This window comes from Pleurodeles waltl, chromosome 1_2, assembly GCF_031143425.1.
Source record: "Pleurodeles waltl isolate 20211129_DDA chromosome 1_2, aPleWal1.hap1.20221129, whole genome shotgun sequence".
Classification (NCBI taxonomy): Eukaryota; Metazoa; Chordata; class Amphibia; order Caudata; family Salamandridae; genus Pleurodeles; species Pleurodeles waltl.
In genome coordinates this window covers 1,067,100,000-1,067,113,816 of record NC_090437.1, presented here as the reverse complement: position 1 = coordinate 1,067,113,816, position 13,817 = coordinate 1,067,100,000, and positions in this window count along the sequence as shown.

Here is a 13,817-nt window from a genome sequence, read left to right as displayed (position 1 = left end):
TTTTTCATCATTGCTATTCCTAACAGATCAATGATAAAACTAGTGGGTACTTGCATGGGTTGTATTCTCCTATCAAGTGCTTCTCTAATCACCTGTAAATCCTGTCCTTGAGGGATATTCGTGTATAGTGAGACAATATTCAATGTCACCAGAAGTTGCTTCGCACAATCAAAATTCAAATTATCAGTCAATTTAAGGGCTTCCATTGTTTCCCTTATGTATGCCTCTGTCACCTGCACCAGAGGGCTCAAAAAGAAATCCACATACTTACAAATCGGTTCTAAAATCGACCCACAACCTGATATAATCGGGCGGCCTGGAGGTTTCAAAGGATTTTTATGTATTTTAGGAAGTGTGTAGATTGTAGGAATACGGGGATTCTTCTTATTTAGAAAGTCATACTCCAGATCTGTCAAGAAACCCATCAGAAGACCATCACTTGTGATTCTTTTAATCAGATCCACCAAGTCATTTGTGGGATCTCAATCAAGTTTCAAATAACCTTCTAACTCTGCTAGATGCATGTGAATCTCATTTTTGTAGCCCTTTGTATTTTGTACTACTATGGCTCCACCCTTGTCTGCGTTTTAATTACTATATCCTTATTAGATCTTAAGGGAAATAGGGCATCCTTCTCTGCTTTTGTAGTATTGTACTTCACGTGCCTCCCCTTTGAGATCAAATTCATTATGTCTCTCATGACCACCTGTTAAAAAGCCAAAACCTTATGTGACATTACATGAGCAGGAGTTGTGAAACTGGAAGGTGTTCTCAAGCCAGTCACAGACTAGGAAGGGTGGGATACAGTTTTATTAAAATAGTACCTCAATCTCACCTTCCGAATTGATATAGTTCAATTTTTAGATTGAAGGAGTTAGGTAAATTAGTGAGGACAAAAGATAGACCCTTCAATAGTGCCTGTTCCTCTGTTGCTGATAATTGATAAGTCGATAGGTTGACCACCGGACTCGGTGCATTCACCACCTGTGAATGTCTCTGTGTTTGTATTTCCCCATGTTCTTCCTGCAGGAAACGCACTTGTCTCCTGCCTCTGTAACGTCCCCGGTTCAAACCCCGTTCTCTGGGAAAACCTCTGTTCCATGATAGCCCTCCCCCTCTGGGGTCGGTCCAATGTGTAGGGCCTAAAAAGGTACAGAGGGTAGATCTAACCTGTGAAACTCCTGGTCTCTGGGTGTTGTACTTGTACTGGGTTGCTCATTATCGCTTTCTTACCCACTCGTCCCTGATGATTCAGAAAATGTAATGTACCGCCTGGGTCCCTCCCGTCCTCTCGTGGAGTATCTACCTCTTAAGTCTTGTTTATAATATTCCTCCTTTAGATGTGGATAAGCCAGTTTTTTATCATAGAAACCAATATCTCTGGCCAATTTCTCTAACTTATAAGCTTGAGCATTAGTTTTAAAATCCTTCATTGTCCTATCTAGACGATCAAATGCCTCATTTGCATTGACCAAAGCCTTATTATCTACAATCACCTTTTTCAAATCAGTTATCTCCTTCACCAATTTTTGTACCTCTTCTAGTGCTATTTACACTCCCAACACAATCCAGTGGCGGGAACAATTATTGGCTGCGAAACTAAAACCCTCTTTGAATTTTGGGTTGTCCACAAAAAGTGCTGGTTCATTCCTAACTTGCAATTCTAATGGAATGGTATTGGATTGTACATGTTTGGTTAATTAATGACCATGTAAACAAGTTCGTACCAATTTCTTCTTAAGTCTCTCAAGCTTATTAATCCTTTCACTCAGTGATAGATCACTAGATGATGGAGCATTCCCTAAAAACTTTATACCTGTTTGGCCCTGAATCAGCCTATTAATATAATCCTCACTGTATGATAATGTTTCTTTTTCAAACGCCATACTGTAAAAAATGATTTCAAAATATCAACCATACATAGAATTTAGACTAACCCTTGTGGCTTTTTCTGGAGACTGAGATTTTTTTAATAGTGAGAGATCAAGTACCTGTACCAGTATTAAAGTGATAGAATAGTACGATGGAACTGACTGAAGGATTCTGAACTGTTGATACATGCTGGAATTGTTTGAATTACCGGCATGTGTCTGTAGTGACTATAACCTATTTGAACTAGTATAACGTAAATGTTATATTCACTAAAGAGGCCTGTAGGGGGAGCGATTCCCCCTGTTTGTCTCCGTTCCTGCACGGGCGCTCGAGTCAGGTGTGATTGATGAAGACGTCGGAAACAACATTCTTGAAATGCCTGCAGATGCCAGAAATTGGATGCATGAATGTGGTTTATAAAGCGCGCTTTTTTACTCGCTGTGTCTTAAACGTGGTGAAAGCAGTTCCGGCATAAGACATAGAAAGAGGACACTGGCGGTCTAAAGGTAACTTGATGTGAGGGTTCTGTACTGTGGATGCCGGCTATATTGGATTGAATGACCGGTACGCGGTCCTAGATTTCGAGTATATGTTATGGTTTCGGATTAATTTAGCACATTAATGGGATCATCTTAACGCGCTCAAAGGTGGAGCGATCCCTTTTGGCTTTAGGCTTTGGTTATGAGCCTTGGAGACAGGCGGAAGGAATGAGGGCAGAGTGTGTGGCTTTTGAAAAACTTGCCAAGAGAATTTATGAAAGCCTATGAGTAAGACGCACTGACATGGATTGGACAGGCATGTTTCTTGACATGCTGTGTGTTTCTAATTTGCTAAATGTCAATGGGATAGTATACGATAAGGAGAGTAATCTCCCAGAGGCAATCGGATTGTAGGGTAATATGTTTAAAGTTTACAATGTATGGAATTGCTAGAAATATGTAGTGAATTTAGTTAGTTGGTTTTTAGATATTTATAAAAGGAGATGTGGGTGAATTAAGTTGGTGGATTTAGACAATGAGGTGATTTTGTCCTTTTTTTAGGAAAAAAGGAATAAGGAAGGAGTCATACAAGGGATGTACTTCGTGTGACTATTATTCAATGAGTGAAAAGATATGTTTATAAATGCGGGATTCGATTTTGATAATATTATTGTAGATTATTTTGTACAAGGGACTGGCAAGGTGATTAATTGAATTGATCTCTGATTGGATTTGTAGATTTGTTTGATTCTGAGTAACTTTGAAGAAGATTGTGGTGACATGATTTGATCTGAAAAAATGGGTAAGTATGGGTGGTGAGTGCTTGCAGCATAGTTGTGTGATTTTGAGTTGGATTGACTGATTTGTTTTTGATTATTTTAGGGGTCCCTATCAGTTAGTCCTGAAGAAGACCCGTTAAGGAGCTTTGAATTGGCCCAAGAGCCCAAGGGGGTCGAAACGTCGAGGATGATGCTTCAGCCTGAATTTGGTTACTGTTTATAGTGCTGATGAAGGACTAATACATGGGATTTGATGCCTTTTTTTAAATTCAAGATTGGTTCAATGCAGAAGAAGATTAACCAACAGGCTGTTGTTTATTGTATGATACATTGATGGTTATGAGATTTATTTTCTCTTGTTTCCTTTTTCTGATCACGAGCACTTGATCTTTGCACTTTCTTTTGTCCTTCGATATTGGGGTGTTTTTGAAAGGGGCTTCCTTCAATATGATTTTTATTTAAAGTGGTATTTATTATATATAAACAATAAAGTAAGTTTTTTGATTGTTCATATATCTATGCTGATTGTTACTGTGGAGGAATGTTTTTGATAGGCGTTATCTTCCCCTAAGGGGGCAATGTAGTCTTTGTAACATAGTTTCTACCCAGGCCTGGGGGTTATTTGAGTTACCCTCTGAGGTTGATATTATATCATACAAAAATAAAGGCAAGCATGAGTAAATCACAGTAACTTTCATAGGATACACAAGAACACAAGAAAGAAGATAATGCAAGAACCAGAAGAGACTGCAAGACACCAACTATGGATTCCTGGACCTGAAGACCTGTGGAAGAAGGGAACCAAGTCTAAGAAGCACAGAAGAGTCCAGGGAGAACAGGAGCTCCTGCTAACCCAGATGAATGTGCAAAAGAAGAACCACCAGTGAAGAACAACAGGAAGTACTGCACCCAATAAAATGGATGCAGGTTCCTAGTTGGTGCAGATGATGTCCCACACCAGATAGATGATTGAAGTCTGGCATGCGTCACTGAATTCTGCCAACAAGCCTTGGCACATGCAAAACTTGAGGTTAGCGGGAAATTGCGCTGCCCAGAACCAGGAGGGACCTGGTGGCCTCTACCCAGAATGGGGAAGACAGAGATGGCTCTCAGCAACTCAGAGAACCCCCATGAGACCAGGCAGCATGCACAGGAGTCCCTCAGCAAGGGGACAAAGAAGGTGCAAATGGAGGCCCATGCAGCACAACACAAAGGGATCCCATGCCGCCGGAAAACCACGCAGGTAGATGTGCATCGCAGCATAGAGTGCTAGGGGATGGAGATGCACGGTGCATGTAGACCTTTGTGGAAGGATGCCAACAAGCCTTGACAACTGCAAAACACGCGGTGCAAGGGGATACTGTCTTGTTTGGGGAGGCAAGCTCTTGCATCCACCAAAGTTGGACAGTTGGACATCGGGACAGTCTGAACCACTTCAGTCTACCACCCGTGTTGCTGGGTGTTGCAGAGGGGTGCCTGCTGAAGCAGGGAAGTGACTCATTCACTTCAAGGGACATTCCTTCATTCTTCTGGTGCAGGCTGAAGACAGGCAGTCATCGGAGGATGCACAACCTGGAAACAGTTGCAGTTGCTGGCAGGAGCTGAAGATACAATGTTGCAGAAGTCATTTTTGTTGCAGTTTGTAGAGTTCCTGGAGGGTCCTGACGCATTTCCGTCAGTAAGAAAGTGAAGTAAAGGAGGCAGAGGATTCCTGCTGGAGCCTTGCAATCAGAATCTGAAGAACCACCCAAGGTAGAGACCCTAAATATGCCCTGAAAGGGGCATTGGTCAGCTATACAGGAAATCACCTATCAGAGGAGGGCTATGATCTCACCTGCTGGCACTGGCCACTCAGATGCTCCCAGGGTGCCCTGCCAACTTGGGATCCAAGATGGCAAAACCCAGGGACACTATGGAGGAGCTCCGAACACCACCCCTGGGGTGGTGATGGACAGGGGAGTAGTCACTCCCCTTTCCTTTGTCCAGTTTCGCACCAGAGCAGGGACTGTGGGGTCCCTGAACTGGCGTAGACTGGATTATGCCAGGAGATCACCATCTGTGCCCTTCAAAGCATTTCCAGAGGCTCTGTGAGGCTACCCCTTTCATGCCTGTAACACCTATTTCCAAATGGAGAGGGTGTAACACCCCTCTCCCAAAGGAAATGCTTTGTTCTGCCTTTCTGGCATCGAGCTGCTTGAGCAACAGGAGGGCACAAACCTGTCTGTGAGGTGGCAGCAACTCGGGCCGCCTGAAAACCTCAGAAAGCTGTAACAGCAGTACTGGCGGTCCTCTAAGGAGCCCCCAGAGTGCATGTAATCATACAACCAATGCTTGAAAAAGCCTTGGGGTATGATTCCAACATGTTTGATTCCAATCATGGCCATATTCGTAGTCACAATTGTGAAGCTGTACATAGATAGTGACCTATGTATAGTGTACGCATAAAATGGCATCCCCGCATTCATGAAGTCCGGAAAAATGGTCCTGGATGACATGGGGGCAACTCTGCTAGTGCAGGGGTGCCCTCACACATAGGTTCTCTGCACCTAGCCTTCAGGGTTGGAAATCCTGACATATAGGTGACCTCTAAGTGACCTAGTGCAGTGTAAATGGCTGTGAAAGGGAGCATGTACCATTTCACACAGTCTGCAATGGCAGTCCTGTAGAAGCCTTTGCATGGGCTCCCAGTGGGTGGCAAAAGAAATGCTGCAGCCCATAGGGATCCCTGTATGCCAATTGTGGGTGAAATACTAGGGCCCATATTTATACTTTTCGACGCACAACTGCGCCAACGCAGTTGTGCGTCAAAAAACTTAACGCCGGCTAACGCCATTCTGAAGCGCCATGCGGGCACCGTATTTATTCAATGATGTTAGCCGGCGTTAGCTGGCGGGGCTGCCTGGTGTGCGTAAAAAAAAATGACGTACACCAGGCAGCGCCGGCGTAGGGGAATATGGAGCTTGGGTGCCAAAAAATGGGGCAAGTCAGGCTGAGGCAAAATTATCGCCTCAACCCGATTTGCGCCATTTTTTTCGACTCCCAACCCCCATTGAAATGACTCCTGTCTTAGCAAAGACAGGAGTCATGCCCCTTTGCCCAATGGCCATGCCCAGGGGACTTCTGTCCCCTGGGCATGGTCATTGGGCATAGTGGCATATAGGGGGGCACAAATCAGGCCCCCCTATGCCACAAAAAAAATAATAATAATAATACTTACCTGAACTTACCTTATGTTCCCTGGGATGGGTCCCTCCATCCATGGGCGTCCTCCTGGGGTGGGCAAGGGTGGCAGGGGGGTCCCTGGGGGCATGGGAGGGCACCTCTGGGCTCCTTCCGAGCCCACAGGTCCCTTAACGCCTGCCCTGACGAGGTGCTAAAAAACAACGCAAAAGCGGCTGGACGTCATTTTTTTTGACCCGCCCACTCCCGGGCGTGATTTTTGCCCGGGAGTGTAAATACGGCGCACATGCCTCGGAGTAAATTTTTTAGACGGGAACGCCTACCTTGCATATCATTAACGCAAAGTAGGTGTCCACGCTAAAAAATGACGCAAACTCCATGGACTTTGGCGCTAGATGCGTCTAACGCCAAAGTATAAATATGGAGTTAGTTTTGCGTCTGAATTGCGTAAAAAAAAACGACGCAATTCCGGCGCAAACAGAGTATACATTTGCCCCTAGGTTTCTAGTATGCAGTGACAACATTCAGAGGAGAGAGAGCATAAGCACTGGGGTCCTGGTTAGCAGGATCCCAGTGACACAGTCAAACATAATACTTTCCTACAATCAGTCCCTGTACTACACACACTATACAGATTTGAACCCCCTACTTAAGTACACTTCATTTGAGAGATTCCCAAAAGGATCTTTGGACAAGAGAACACTGTGGTGGTGGTTGGAGTTACAGAAACAGTGCCTGCTGGGAGTTGCAGTGCTGTCAGTCCCTGTAGTACACACACTATCAAATGTGAACCCCCCCAGGTGGGTACACTTCATTTGAGAGTTGCCAAACAAGGTTATGTGCAGCAGTGAACACTGGGCTTGTAGTTGAATTCACAGGATTTTACTAGCCTTTACAGTCCTGGTGGTTTGGGTTACAGTAACAGTTCATCCTGGTATGTGCAGTCCTGTCACCCCCATGCTATGCACTCTATGCTTACAAATAGACCCCAGGTGGGAGTTCACATTCAGGAGTATTTAAAGGGGAGAACACTGGGCTGGTGAGTGGATTCAAAGTAAGTTAGGGAAAAGGTGAGCTGTTGCACGCATGACATAGCATTTTGGTGTCATTCTTAGTGTATGACATACCAGACTCCACTCCCCCAAGTATTTCCTTCAAGCCCTCAGGATGCAGGATGGCCAAGACCTTTTCCTCCCAGGGAAAGAGATGTAATGGGGCACTTGGAGGGCCACCACCAGTTTTCTTGACCTCCAGCTGGTGCCTTGAGTCCAAGAATCGGACCTTGCCCATGAGGTCATACTACGTCATCCTTATGTCCTCCTTTGTGCGCACGGTGGGGCCTGCAGCATTGACTCTGTCAACTATCCTGTCCCACATTTTCATTTTCATACTGAGAGGAGTGTGATGGACTTGGGCTCCAAACAATTGTCGCTTTACCTTAATGATTTCATCCATCATGACTTTTAATTCATTCTCAGTAAAACATGGGCTTTTGGAGCATGACATGGTGGTGTATAGGACAAAATTAGGAAAAATGGGTCACAGTGGGTAACTAAACTGGGGTAGTACAAAAGGGTATAAATAGAGTGAAATGTCTGCAGGGTGTGGTATGGGATGTTGAAAGTACCTGTAGGAGTGCCTATTCTAATTTTGTATGTGCTCTTCCCTCTGTGTCTAGCAGTGAGGATGCAGAGGATTGTGCTGTGTGAAGGGATGTGTTTTATTTTCTCCTTTGCAGGTGTGTCCAGTGTAGCAATGTTTGTCAGCTGTGTTGTTTACAAATCCATCCGATGTGCCCTTGTGTATTACTTTGCTGACCGCAAACTGCTGTGAGTTGGAATTCCATGGATGCCTGCCACTGTGACTTTGGGCTTGTAATACTGTGAGTGGTTGGTTGCAGTGCTGTCGGGGCTGGAGTTCAGACTGCCTACTTCCGGGCCTCTGCACTGTTACCGGTCTGCCCATTTTTGGTTGGTGGTCCTACCTCTGTTGCTTGTGATAGGGTGCTCAGAAAGACCACCAACATGGCCTTTTTTCTGGGACCACGAACATGGCAGTCCGACTGTCAAACTTGTAATGAGGGACTAAGGCCCTTATTACGAGGCTGGCAGACCAAAGACCTCCATCATCATGGTGGCGGTTGGACCACCATAGCTGTGGCAGTCTGACCACTACATTACGAGGTTGTCAGACAGAACCACCAACCTACAGTGGTCCCCGCCAGGATCAGTGATCCTGATGGCAGGCCTGGTTGTATTAGCCAGGACGCCGCCCTGCTGATTACAATCTTGTTCTCCACCAGCATTTTTATGGCTTCCACCACCATGAAAAGGCTAGTGAAGACCAAGTGCGAGGGGGGTTTGGGAGGGCCTGCACTGCTAATGCCTGTGGCATGGGTAGTGCAGGGGTCCTCAAGCCCAGCACCTTTGAAATGCACACTGTATGCAATGCAGACAGTATGCATTTCAAGGGTGCTGGTGCACACTACGTGTGACATCGTTGCCGCCAGCTCAATTATGAACCAGGAAGAATGCTGCTGCATCTTTCTTGCCTGTCGGCTCAGTAGGAAAGTTGTAATAGGACTGGTGGGAAGACTGACACCTCAATGGTGGTCTCCTCACCATGGGTGTGGCGTTGCTGTTTCCTTAAAACTTATATCACTTGGGTCGTTGCTTCCCCCTCCTTTTTTACTTTTTCATATGCTGGTAAATGCAGTACAAACAGAGTAGAGAAAAGATGTTTATAAAAGGAAAGCTTATTGGATAAATAGAGAATAAAGAAAGGAGTAAGAATCACCTGTGTAAATAAGAGTCATTATAAGAAGATAATATCGACCTGCATCATGGAGTTACTAATTGATTTTCTTAGAATAATTTAAAGCACACAGAGGTACAATTGAGTCCTGTTTAAGCCAATGAGGTAAAACATTATAAAATGTATAAGACAAAACCTGGATGAGGAGTTTATGAAGTGTTAATAAGAGAAGAAATAGGAGGTAATAAGAAGAGATGAGGCTTGGTGGGCAAATGGAGTTACCTGCCCATAAGATGGAATATCTAGGTCATGATGGGTAAGAAGATGATAAGGGGTGTGACTAGATCTGTTTTTTACCTTGAGAATAATGATGTACAAGATTGCTAAAATTGCTGGTTATTGTACTCTTTTTAGTTACAAAATATATCTATAAACAAAAAATCATTTGGTCCTGAAGAAGGTGGGGTGAACCATTGTGAGGACTACTGAGAATGCTGCATCAACTTTTTTAGAAAAATATGTGTGGGGGGCTATGGAAGTCCTATGGATCATGATGATATACAGTTAAATGAATGTTTTTTTCTCTTTTTTAGAAAAATATTTTATATTTTTAAGCAAATCGTGATATGATATGTAATGTTGAATGTTTGTGGATTTTATTCTGTATCTATGATAATATGTATTTGTAAATAAAAGGGAAATTTCATATAGAGTGACAGTAGAGTACAGTTGCATTGTGTGAAAAAACGGGTTTGACAGCTATAGTACACCCATTCTTCTACCTCAGATGGGTGTAGAGGTGGCATTATCAATACCAATAGATTTTATATAATTATAAGTAATATCCCTAAAGGATAAAACATTGTTGCTGCATGTAATAACCCTGTCCCTTTAGGAGTTAGTCGGGTATCTCCCTCAAATTGTTCACATTACTAACAGTACTACCATTCAGTTGGGAACATTGACTTCTTTCTGAGTCCTTACCAGCTTAGATGGCCAATCCAAGTGTCCTCAAATTAATTTAGGAGTGGAGCCAAGTTTTCTGCATTTTGCAAAAAGTAGTCTGATTGTTTAATTGATGTGTTGAAGTAGTTCACACACTCAGGGGGTACAAGATACAAAGCTGGTAGTTTTATTTTGCTCATATTGCAGTTTACTGTTTGACCTGTAACCCTCAGTGAAGGATGTATTTTGAATTTGTCTCCAATATGCCTGGGAAAATTAAACAGGAAAATCCTTGAAATTGTATTTCGGGGTAAATGTTAGTTATAGTATTAATGATTTGTGGTTGAAAATCAATTATAATTTTCCTAGGACATATACTGATAACATAATAAGTGCAAGTTGAGGATTGCTTGGCAGGGAGTGAGTTGTATACTAATGGGACAGTGGTATTGATAATGTTATGTTGCTATGAATAGTATAAATTTGAGTGAATGGATGGGGTGGACACTTAAAAGTATCATCCATAATCCAATTTTCTGGATTCTCTAGCGTTACCAAGTTATGCATTGTACTGAAGATTAGTATGCGTTTGAGGTCATGCAACAGGAAAGGTTTATTAGTAAAAGTAACTGCAAGTTCAAGGGGATGTTAACATCAGAGTAGGATTGTGGTGTTATTCTATGGGGATTGCTTGTCTGTTTTTATCTCTGAAACATTCTCCTTAAATTGGGTAATGTGGGCACACTAATAGCAACATGCACATGGATGTTTTAAGCTCGCTCCCTTACAACTGAGTCACAGGTTTCATTGGAGCTGGATGCTAGCAATTTCAATTGCTGTATAATCTCTCTCACTTCAATTTCCTTTGCAGAGACAGAGTGGTTATGCTCTGTGTTTCTTTCCAAAGTGTCACCAAGAGTAACCACTCTGCCTTTGAAATAGGATGAAAATTGTTCAACACACCTCCATTGACACCTGGGATCAGTTAAACTCTTCTTCTAATACATGTAGCCACCATACTTGAGTAGCTTGATTCCTCTTCTAGAGTGGATGTAGCTTGCTTGATTTATGTTTTTGCCGTGTTATACTGCCTGTTGTTTTAAAAGAGAAAAAAACATGAGTATAATGTATTTAACCCCTTAGCTGCTGGACCTTTTCCTCCCCAGTGCTAGGTATTTGAGGTAGTTTGTGCTTAGGCCTTCATAACTTTTTGTCTGCATAAGCTATCCATGGCAAATGTTCATCCTTTTTTCCAACACCTTAGGGATTCTAAAGGTACACAGAGATTGTGGGTTCCCTTGGAGGAGCCCAAGAAATTAGCCAAAATACAGCTAAAATTGTGTTTTTTTCAGACAAATGGAAAAAGGGCTGCAGAAGAAAGCATGTGTTTTTCCCCCTGAAAATGGCATCAACAAAGAGTTCAAGGTGCTAAAATTGCCATCTCCCCAGCTTTCAGGAAAAGGCAGACTTGAATCAGAAAACCACATTTTTCAACACAATTTTGGCAATTTACTGGGACATACCCCATTTTTACTATTTTTGTGCTTTCAGCCGCCTTCCAGTTAGAGACAGAAATGGGTGTAAAACTAGTGCTTGATACCAGACAGCTAAACCTTTCTGAAAAGTAAATGAAATTCTAGATTCAGCAAGGGGTCACTTGTGCAGATCCTTCAAGGTTTTCATACAGAAAGTAACAGCTGGAATAAAAGTGGTTATTTGCACATTCCCGGGGTCCTTTTTTTACAAACTATCTTACATTTGGAAGGAAGAAATGTAGAGAAAGACAAGAGGCAATAACACTTGTTCTTCTATTCTGTGCTCCCCCAAGTCTCCCAATACAAATGGTACCTCACTTGTGTGGCTAGGTCTAGTGTTCACGACAGGAAACGCAACATGGTCACATCAAATTTTCACATTGAAATCTGACGTGTTTCATAGAAAGTGCATAGCTGTGGATTTTGGTCCCTAGCTCAGCCGCACCTACCAAACCTGTGCATTTTTTAAAACTAGACACCTAGAGAAACCCAGGATGGGGTAACTTGTGGCACTCTCACCAGTTTCTGTTACCCAGAATCCTTTGAAAACCTAAAAATGTGGCCAAGAAGGACTTTTTCCTCACATTGTGGTGATAGAAAGTTCTGGAATCTGAGAGAAGCCACACATTTCCTCCCACCCATCACTCTCCCAAGTCTCCCAATAAAAATGGTACCTTACTTGTGTGGGTAGGCCAAGTGCCCGCAGCAGGAAATGCCCCAAAACACAACATGAGCACATCACATTTTTCTTATGAAAACTGACCTGAAGTGTCTAGCTGGATTTTGGCCTCTAGCTCATCTGGCACCTAAGAAAACCTAGCAAATCAGGACATTTCTGAAAACTAGACACCTAGTGGAACCCAGGATAGGGTAGCTTGTGGCACCCTCATTTGGTTCTCTTACCCAGAATCCCTTGCAAACCTCACAACTTAGCAAAAAAAAAAACTTTTTCCTCACATTTCGGTGATAGAACGTTCTGGAATTTGAGAGGAACCACAAATTTCCTTCCACACAGCATTCCCCCAAGTCTCCTGATACAAAATGGTACCTCACTTGTGTGGGTAGGCCAAGTGCCTGTGTCAGGAATAGATCACACAACAGTCAATATTAATCCTTGTGAGAAAACAGGGCTGCTTGCAGAGGCCTCCTGACTTTTTGCCCCCATTTTTCACTTTTTGCTGGTGTTTTCCTGACTCTGATAGTGCCCTGGGTACTGTTAACCAGTCCCAGGGTCTGTGCTCTGTGTAAAATCAGTATGCAAATTAGGTTAATTATAATTGGCTATGTCAACCTCCCTTTAAGTCCCTAGTATATGGCAGGGTATGTAGGTTTAGGGACCCCAGCATAGGTAATACACCCATAGGTGCACTGCTGAGATGGCCAGTGCCATTTCAAAGGCAGGCCTGCCTTGCTAGCTGCTTTTAAATTAAAATTACATGCAAATTTCACTTTGGAATTAAAAGTACTTCCAAAGTCCTAAACTACCTTATTATTACATATAGGTCCCCCCTAAGGTTTGCCCTATGTGCCCGTAGGGTTGGGTGCCATGCAACTTTAAGCAGGGGCTTTATTAAAATAGTTTTATAAGCCCTGGTGAGGTAAAACAGCCAAATTTGTCTTCCCTCATTATTGTGAATGGCCTCCAAAGGCTAGAATTGGAAGACTTTATTGTAATTTATAAAGTCCCTGTAAGTGTGAGATACCTCACATTTGGTATTAAATTCATTGTTATAATACATCCCACAACTTACAATTGTTGGATTTAATATAACTTGTTCAGATAAAGAGTTTTAAACACTACCTAAAATGTTGCCGTCTTCAGCCCTGTAATGCTCTACTGTAATTGTCCATCCTCAGGTAGACTGGCCAGGCGGCCTTGATGAGGTGAGTAGTAGCCTGGATTAAACATCACAAAGGTATGTGCCTTTGGGGCAAGATCTTCCCTCAGCAGATAAAGAAGCAGGAAAGGGCGAGGACTGCCAAACTTGTCTTCAAAGGCAGGGAAGGACATTTGGAGCAACCCAGCACCACCCACACATCCTGCAAACCCAGACAATTAGGTGTCTCCCTGACTAGATTAGGAGAGGGCAGGAGAGGGGTGTGTTTAAGATTTTGAGCCACACCAGGGGGTGGGCTCAGCCAGATGTAACCTCCAAAAATCAGTTTCAGCCATGTTTGAGGAATGTTTCTCCATAGGATTGATTTTCGCCACACTTCCCAAGAAGTGGTCATCACAGGGGGAAGGACCCTGCACCTGATTAGAGAACCAGGAC